The sequence below is a fragment of the Hyalella azteca genome, unplaced genomic scaffold (genome assembly GCF_000764305.2).
Source record: "Hyalella azteca isolate HAZT.00-mixed unplaced genomic scaffold, Hazt_2.0.2 contig3744, whole genome shotgun sequence".
NCBI lineage: Eukaryota > Metazoa > Arthropoda > Malacostraca > Amphipoda > Hyalellidae > Hyalella > Hyalella azteca.
In genome coordinates this window covers 64,721-74,972 of record NW_025933982.1, presented here as the reverse complement: position 1 = coordinate 74,972, position 10,252 = coordinate 64,721, and positions in this window count along the sequence as shown.

Genomic DNA, 10,252 nt, shown 5'->3' with positions numbered 1-10,252 from the left:
GTGTCTTTTATTGGAGAACGAGAAAACTAACCTGGCGTTGCCTGGCATTGTGTGAGAGGTTTACCTGGCGTTGGCCTGGTGTGAATTTACTCGTAGCTTGAATAACGGAACAATTTATGAGTGGCACTCGGAGCTGCTGTGGCCCGAGCGTTATACCCGAACTGGGCAGTCAGAGATGAAGTGATTGTAAAGTGCAGGGGATATAACATATCCCTTCACGTGGACTGATTTAAAGAGATATTAGGTTCTGAGGTAGAGGCAGGACACCAGTCTGCCTCAAAGGCAACAGCTAAACCAGCGTAAAGTTAGGGGTGGAGGTCGAATGCTGTTATGTGCGTGGCAGACGCTGCTGAATGCATTCGAGAGGTCAATGGTGGCTGTCGCCGTACTTTGAAGCCCGTCTTGATTTGAAGTGCTAGCGGGTAACGAGCTGTGGCTGTGAAGTGATGCGTTTTGAAGCCATGCTCTGACGGAGTGGCGGCGATGGATACTACTAGGTACGGAAGTAGCCGCTTTAAGATTTTATTTGCTAAAAAAGAAAAAAATAGTGTAACGTGATGGGTTTCTACGCTTCGCGATGGGAATGATTGATAATTGAATTTTTGTAAGTGACCGGGATAAAGGATGCGGATATCGTTGGAAAGGTGAGGAAGATACTGAAGACCTCGGGGGCTCATGGTGCACTGTTAGGCCTTGGGCGGAGGATGTTCAGGGTACGTCGAAGGCGAGCTTCAACTGATTAACAGAAAAATGGAGGAAGACGCTTTCCATAGGCACCCAGATCGAATGCGGCTCACGCTACGGCGGATAGTGAGCGGGGGGGGGGNGGGGGGGGGGGGGAGAACGAAAACAGAAACTGCTCGAAGAATGTGGTGGCGGTCTTGCAATAGTCAGTCATGAAAATATCCGGTCAAATGAAACGATATTAGATCTTCTGTGAACGAGGCACGAAAAGGAACAGAATCGGCGACAGGCCACATCAGGCCTGCACTTCAGCGCCGAGATCAATATGCTATGAATGTTATGATAGAGAGTGAAATTTAACTATGGCTTGGTTAGGAGTTGGTCAAAAGCGCGTTCCGGCAAGCGAGCCGAGAAAGATCCAATGCTCTGATGGGTGCATGCGTTTGTTTCATGACTTAGGTGGGTCTGCCTGGTCCCTAATGATTTTAGATTTGCCACCCACCACGGATCTTCTTCCATGGATTTTACTCGCTCAGGTTATTCAACTCAACTTCCCGGATCACCAGTCTCAAGAGGTGGATGAAGCGCTGCCGTGGGTCTTCCGTGAAATTTGTGCCAGACGCTTGCCAGGATACTGCCTCATATATACGGATGGCTCAGTAAGACCACCTCAATCTGAGGGTACTGGATTAGCTATCCCATATCTATCCCGCCTCGATTTTAGCCACTCAATCATCCCTGCAGAGTTTTATGGCATACTAAAAGCGATGAAATAAATATTGGGCAACCGCATGCTACCAGCAGTCATTTGTACAGTCTATAATTTCAACAACTCATCCTGCAACCATTCCACAAGAATTACTCACACCTCACTGCAGCTATTCACCATCATCTTCTTCAACTTCCGAGGAGAGAAATGCATTTCCAGTGGATCCCAAGTCCCTCGGGCATACAGAGCAATGAGGAAGCCGACAGAATTGCAAATCCGGCTGCGACGGCTGATGACCTACTGGCAGATATACCATTTGAATTATCTGAGCTTAACTCTATTGTACAAAAGAAATCTGGTAATTTTGGCAAGCCAAGTGGACATCAGTTCGTGGCCTACTCGCCCTGGGAAAAAGCAAATTATCAGTTCGATCATGGTCTATCCGCAAGATACAAACACGCCGATTTGTGACACTCTTTACTCGGCTTAGCCATAGCACTTATCCACTGAACAATGAAGGACCTTTACCAAATCCGTCAAGCCCCCTCACCACAGTGCCTATCGTCACGGGGCTCCTCGTGCGCGATGCCTTTGCACCAGGACCTTGTGCAATGGCCAGGAAACCTGGCATCGCTACCTCATCTCTTACAAGAAATTTGAAGAAGCCCGTGCTCTGCTGCGTCGACGAGTAAACTCGCATGAAGTCCTTGCTCTCAGTGCTGCTTTACTGTTGGGAGGTGACATCTCCAACTTCCCTGCCTGGCCTCACATCTGTAAATACGAATATTACATTGGCTGATTGGCAAAACTATTCGCTTCCCGTCTCAAGACATAATAAAGAATCAGCTTACTTCCAGAATCGTGGAACACGCCGTCAACCCGTCTAAGAACAGAACAAATAATTTTCTACCTCTAATAATTTTTTTCTCTGTCCTCGTGCAATATTGATTGATGCTGTTTAATTTTCATTTAAATTCAGAAAGTGAATTACGGGTAAATTAAAGAAAATTGTTCACGAATGTCACTTGCATGAATGACTTTCGGCCAAATTGTCTCAATCAAATGATCAACTGAATTCTTCTATTTTTTCACAATATATTTTATAAAGAAGCATGAATTTTTTCAACAAAATTAGCTTGTTATTAGAATAGGAACTATTAAATTTTAAAATTTATCTGATCACAAATTTTAGCATCGCAGAGATCTGTGAATTTTATACTTTGGCAGCAGGTGCCATAGTTATTTCCAGTCAGCCGGGGCCAAGTGTTGGAGTACGGTAGTTGTAAATTTTGAATAATATTCACGATGCTTGCCAGTCGACTAGCCGTTGTAAGAAGGAATTTAATGACATCTGCAATTAGAATGGATGATCCTGGTGGCATCCCCGGTGCTGTAAGTAATTTTGCCAATATCTTGTCTCAACACACGAAACTTTATTTAAATTGAGGTTTTATTTACGGTACTTATTATTTATTATTTTACATAGTGAGTAGGTAGTGTGTAGACTGTAGTGACCACTGTTGACTGTTCAGTCACTTCAGAAGTTCAGAGAGTCAAAGGCAGCTAGGTGCCATGCTAGCAGTTATTTTTTCATTAAATATTATGGTCAAATTTGGATCGGCCAATTGTTTTCTTTGCTGCTTGTGCCTTGTGCTACTTTATTCATTTTGTAAGTATCAATTTTGTTTCCTTCAAGCTTCAATCATGAATTCATGATAAAAATTAGTTATTAGGATACTGACATCTGACAATCATAGTGGCAAAGCAGAGAGTTTTTTTTAGACTCTGTCTCAAGTTCATTTTTGAGTCCTATAAGTAGACCAGTAAAGTATCATGGATACCAGCATTATCAATTTATCATACTTGAGAAATTGGTTAAAATCTTGAGTAAATGAGGAAATTAAAAATGAACTGATTCTAAAAAATCTCTGGTTTGTCACTATGCTGACAATCAGGGACTGTTTTGAGCATTTTTCCTTCTAACCATGAAACATTTCATAAACTATTTCGGGCTCATTTCAAAGGTCTTTGCAAGGGCTATTGTATGGCATTCTACAAAAAATTCCATATGCCAATTGTTAGGAACTTAGGTGCCACTGTTCCAGACACAAAATAAAAGCCTAAATTACCCCTGGAAATGGGTCAATAAGCCTAAGGGACACTTGGAATAAAACCTAATTTAAAAATATTTAAAGCATGCAGAGTGAATTCCTCCATTACTAACAGTACTCTGAACTTCTGAAGTCCTCCTCTTCCTTTGTAAAATGTAAATAATGTAGATGTAGAATAAATTACATTTTCTGTACTTTTCACATGTTTTTCCTTTATTGAAAATTATTTTTATTTGAAATATTACCATATAGGTACATACATTACCGTATTATTGATGTGATACCTATTACCAAATTTACCATATCCATGCCATGGTCTAGAATATGTGAATAATGTGCCAGGTGCATGGGCATTTTTGTCATTTTATCAATCTACTCCGTGCACCGTAATATGCCAGTAAAAAAATGCGCCGTGTTCCTAAGTCCTAAAGTTGTTTAAAGATAAATGCACGGCAATGCTATAACACACAAACGAATATCTGCATCAAGTTGACTAGATTTTTAACATGTCAAGTTATTGTCAACTCAGGTTCTATGAGTCGGCACAGTTATGAATATTTATTCATTATTCATAGATCACAATTCAGTTGGAAATGAATTACAAAACTGAATACGGGAGAATAGTAGAAGCTAGAAGGCAACAATCCACATGGCTTGAGATTGGTGCTTTCTAATAAAGGACTGACTTTGGCAAATAGTACAAAACTGTATGTCAATGTCAGGAATACATTACAGCAATCCCTTGATTAACGCGGTTAGTAAATCCTCGAGTTTTACCGTGTTAAGCAAAACCGCGCTAATCAAACTTAAGAATATATGGGAATAATTATAATGAATCCTCAAAAATATCAAAGGAAAGGAAAATTATGTAGTTTTATAAAAGTGAGCAGTAGATATGGCAGCGATCTTGACCAGTTGAAGGCTAACGAGTAACTAGCCCTTTACGCACTGAATTATGTTTCGAAAGTGAAAAAACAATCTGAATTACTTTTCAGATCACGCGCAGTCTTTGTGTTGTACTGGCAGTAGCGGCGCGCCTACTCCATCGAACGTTGTTCGAACGAGTTCACAACATGTGACGCTACCGTCACACTCGCGGCTAGACTCCAAACATGTAATTACTCTCGGTAGAAGCTTTTATTTTCTGTGTGACGAATTCGTCACACCAGGGCTTGAAGGGCTAGAGCACCGGCATGGCGCACTTACCGGCGAACGTTGCCGAACTCGATCATTCGAGTTATGAACGAGACAGGGCGTGGTTAAACCGACTCTGTAGTCAGCACGAGTGCCTATGGAATAGGACCTTATTTAAAGAATTATTGACTGAAATTCATAAAGTAACAACATTTGGCCAATTTTTCCAAAATTCCTAACAAAAGTAACAACATAAGATCTAATAAGCAAAAAGTAACACTTTTGTTACGATCGTAACACCTCTGGCTAGAGGCGGGAAAATGATGCGTTGTGAAAAAAAAGTCGCGCTAATCAAAACTGGCACCGCGTAGATTAAGGGTAGGTCGCAAATTTTTTTTCCGCGTTAATCAAAACCGCGGTATTCAAAACTGTGCTAATCAAGGGATTGCTGTACGTTTCCAACATCCTCCTGGCTGATGGAATGGGCTTGTGCAGTGCAAACCTATTGAATATAAAAATACAGGCACCTGAATTTTTTTAATTATCAGTTACCATTTTTTTGCAACTTTAAACATTAATTATATAAACAAACAACAAACATTAATAAAGTATGAATAGCTTCAAGAGACACATCACATGACACATGATGATGTATCAGCATTACATAAAGGCATTATGTGCAGGAAGATTTCCTGAAAACGTACATCATCCTGAGTGTGGTATCCATGGCCTTGCCATTGAGCATTGACAAAGACCTTGTCCACTGCAAGTCCAATCTCCATATGAGCAGCCGTATAGCATTTCTTCTGTATCTGTACGCTTACAACTTACTACACAGCTTGTAATTTTGCGCCATTTTAATTGGGTCATGTGAAATTGAATTCATTAATAAAAAAAATTATTGTAAAAAATATGTGGAGCATAAAGAAATTTATTAGTGACAAATATCATATTTTTTTGAGAAATAAATAATAGTTTAAATTAATTACTTTTCATTCTATGTTGTCTCATGTGCAATTCTATCTATATTGACATTATAGACATTCTTTTTTTATTTGTCTAACATTGCTGAAGCAATTATCAGTTCATCTTTATTATCAGTTCAAAAATACTTAATATTGTATGACATTCTATGCACAATTTTGTGATGACCGATGATGCATTAATTTTTTGTTAAGTGAAATTTTTTCACTTGGCAAGATAACTATAATCGAAATTCTTTGTTGTTAATTGTTTGTTTCATTAACTAGAGCATTTGCTAACCAAGGTTCTACTGTAGATGCGTTTTTAGGGGTGTTCCATTATTACCCTGGGAGGGGCCCTTTATGGGCCTTTACCAAATCAGTCAAGCCCCCTCACCACTGTGCCTTTCATCATGGGGCTCATTGTGCATGATGCCTTTGCATGGGGGCCTCGTGCAAAGGCCAGAAATTGTGTTGTGCATAAATGGCAGCAATTTTTTGGGGGGGGAATGAGCTATACAAATTCTGTCAAACATGTTTATAAACCTGTGTGCGACTTTTATATTTGTAACATTTTTTATTATGGTGAATATTTTTTTTGCTGCAGATCTTAGCAGAGATACTCTTCCAAAATTTTACTTATCACATTTTTTCAGGGATTTTTTGAGGTACTAGTAAATGTACAATTTCTTAACTTGCTTTATGCTACATAGATAGGAAAAATGTTTAGCTTTATGCCACTATTTCTTGTTCTGTCATATTTTAATTAGTTCAGTTGCTTCAACATTTCTACAAAATGTGGGACAACTCCCAATTTACCCTGCCCATCCCTTATTATCCTGTTTGACAGTACTCATCTTTGACTGGATTAATGGGGACATTTCTTACAAAAATTCAAAGGACATTTAGTCTTCTTGTTGGAGGAACAAGAAATTCCTTCCCTAACCTTCATAATTGTATGTATAGTCAGATGGGGTAAGACAGGACCGAAATCACTAACAAGCCTGTAGCATCAATACCAAGAATAACAAAAAACCCTAAACCTATCACAAGGTGTATATATGCAATGGGCTTCTAAGCTACAACTCAGACGTTTTGCATCTAACATAGTTTTCTGTACAGATTAAAAAAAGTGAGCTGGTCCTATCTTACCCCATTGGGGTAAGATGGGACCAGGCATGGGGTAAGACAGGACCAACTGGCAATTCTTATGTTACAAGGTTTTTAATAAAAGTACAAATCTGATATTCAATATTATCAATCTAGAAACACACTATTTGATTAAACAACCACTTGTTACTGTTTTGTGTTGCGGGAAGTCAACTCTAATATCAGTCACATTGGAGTTTTTGTCACAAGAAAACTTTGTTAAGCATAATAAAAGTGGGTTGGCTTTGGTTCATTGTAGAGCACTGCTAAATGCTACATGTATATTCCATTAGTGTCATTGTCTGAAAATTAATCAAATTGGTAATAAAACCAGTGGATAATAACTTGAGAGTCAGACGTCATGTGTTTTCTTGCTAACTGCATTTGTGGTGCACTTCTTCAAACATAGCCCATGCCCTCTCACAAAGTTATGATAATAATTGTTTTTTATGTATTACACAATGATTTTTCCCCCCAATCACTCTTGCACATAGTTCTGCAGCTCACTAATGGGAAGAGACATCCCTATTTTCTCCATCCCCTTGATACAATTTTCAATAGTAAGCTAAATTTCTCTAATTAAAAAAGCTAACAAGTTAGAATGGTTATTTTAAGCAAAAGATAAAAATTTTCACCAAAATACTCCATGTTTACTTATGCTCAATAATATATTCATTTAAAAGCTATTTTTGATAAACTATGGGGTAAGAGAGGACCATTTGTGAGGTAAGATAGGACCACTTGTGGGTTAAAACAGGATCATGTAGTGGTCCCGTCTTACCCCATGTCCGGTCCTTTTTTACCCCATTTTAGAATAGATGTCAGGCAGTGATGGTAGCAGGTAGGAATGCCNAGGTGTAACTGTCTCTTATACACATCTAGATGTGTATAAGAGACAGGTTAGAATGCACGCCATGGGCCGGTCCTTTCTTACCCCATGAAGGCTGCGATCCTGTCTTACCCCATTTGACTATATTATGCCAAAATGTATCACTTGATCACTTCATATATAGGTGGGGTTATCTATTTGTCATAACATAACTCAAACTAATTTGGATATTTCCGAGTAAAAAAAATTATGAACTGAAATGAATATGAATGTTTTAAAGTAAAGTCATTATTTTCCCAGTGATCTAAATTTCATTGACTAATTTCATAACAAATAATGGTCTGCTGCAGGTTCTCATTGGCTGATCTGTAGATTTATTTAGGTAGATATTCCAGATAATCTCCCAATATTTTTTTGATCATTTCTCTAGTAATAGACTCCAGTTTTCAGGAAATGTCTTGATTAAGTACCATCAAACAGGGTAATAAGAGATGGGCGGGGTAAATCAGGACAGTTGTCCCACATCTCGTAGAAATGTTGTAGCAGCTAAAGTAATCAAAATATTGCAAAACTAAAAATAGTGGTGTAAACTTCAACATTTTTACTATCTATATAGCATGAAGCAAGTTAAGAAATCATACATTTACTACCTCTAAAAAATCCCATGCTCTTATATATTTTTTTGTTATAGTAAATTCACTTGACCCAATTAATATGGCATGAAATTACAAAACATCCTGTAAGCTTACAGATACAGAATAAATGCTACATGGCTGCTGATATGAAGCTTGCAGTGGACAAGGTCATTGTTAATGCACACTGGCATGTCCATGGATACTGTAATATCAGATCAATAATATGGTAACGTATGGATATGGTGATATCATATCAATAAAGGAAAAACAAGTAAAAGAAAATGTCATTTATTCTACATCTACATCATCTACAATTTACAAAGGAACAGGAGGGCTTTTGGAGTACTGTTAGTAATGGATGAGCACACTCTGCATGCTTCAAACATTTTAAAATTTAGATTTATTTCAAGTGTCCTGGATTACCTCGTTCCCAGTGGTAATTTGGGATGCTTTCATTTTGCGTCTGGCGCTTTACAAATAGCATATGGAATTTTTTCAGTGATGCTATTTGATAGCCCTTGCAAAGTGCTTTGAAATGAGCACAAACTTGTTTATGAAATATTTCATTGTGAAAAGTTATTAACAAAAAATGCTAAAACCTAACTTTATTAGTACCCCATTTGACAGTATGTACTGTACATGTACGTAATTCTTTGATGCAACATGGCAGCTAAGTTACTGAAGTTATAAGATTTTTATTCAGTTTAGATTAGCAGCCATTATCCATTGATGAAACATCCTATCCTCTAATGTCCTCAAATGGCATATTAATGCAGGAAAGAATGATATTTGCCCTTATGTCTCACTTGCATCTTGTGTAATTCTTCAAGAATTATATTGAAGCTTCAGATCACTTGTAAGAAATACTGGCACTATTACTGTAACTGCTGCATTCTGATGAGTTTGCAATGTCCTCTTTTCATCACCAATGCATCATTTGGAGCTTGAAAATTTGGCAAAATTTGTATTGTATTTTTATTAGAAAGTTTTTGTTTGTATAGTGTTTATGTTGTCTAAGCATCTCCAAAAATGTTACTTAGATATATGCTACATTTGTGTACAGGCCCTGGGTGGGCATTAAGAACTAAAGGTGAATTACTTTACCTAAATTTGTGCAACACCTTGCTAGAAATATGAATTGAAAATACACACTTGAATTCTGCTAGACTGAATTTCTTCATGTCTTTGGTTTATGTCAAACTGATGGTGCCTATTAAACATTAACTAATGCTGTTGTTCTGTTTGCAGAACCTGCCATTCAGCATCCACAACAAGTACAAGCTGTGCGCTGGCGCCCTCGTTTTCTTTGGCTCTGGCTTCGGCCTTCCCTTCCTCTTGGTCCGTCACCAGCTCAAGAAGAAGGCGTAGTACTATTCCACTTCTCTGTATATAAGATATAATGGTGAGAATGTGTTGTATATAAGATATAATGGTGAGAATGTGTTGTGTATAAGATATAATGGTGAGAAGTTTTTGTGTATAAGATATAATGGTGAGAATGTGTTGTATATAAGATATAATGGTGAGAATATGTTGTGTATAAGATATAATGGTGAGAATATGTTCCTCGTGAAAGGAACCAAAGCTCCCAGGTGATTCTGGCTTGTATCGTACATCATTGTTCTCAATTAAATATTGTAGTCCACTGAAGTTGAAAGCTTCAGTATTTGCAAATGTTGCAATAATTGTAATCACATTGTTATTTTATCTTGACCTCCAAATGTTTACTTTTCTACATCTAGAAGCCTGTAGATAATTACAGATAAGAGTTCTTTATTTGTGCTAAACACTGCTTATGGGCTGCAAAACATGAAGCCTTTTTTTTTTACTGAAACTGTTTGAGAAGAATTGGGTGCTAGAAACTATCTTCATTTGCTTCAAATTCAAAATTGTAATCAATGATTAAGCTAGGTCATTAAATAATGATTAATTTGACATTATAATCTATGATTAATCTAGGTCACTAAATAATGATTATTTTGACACAAGATATTTAAATTTTTAGAAATACAATTGCAATCATAAATAATGCAGAGTAA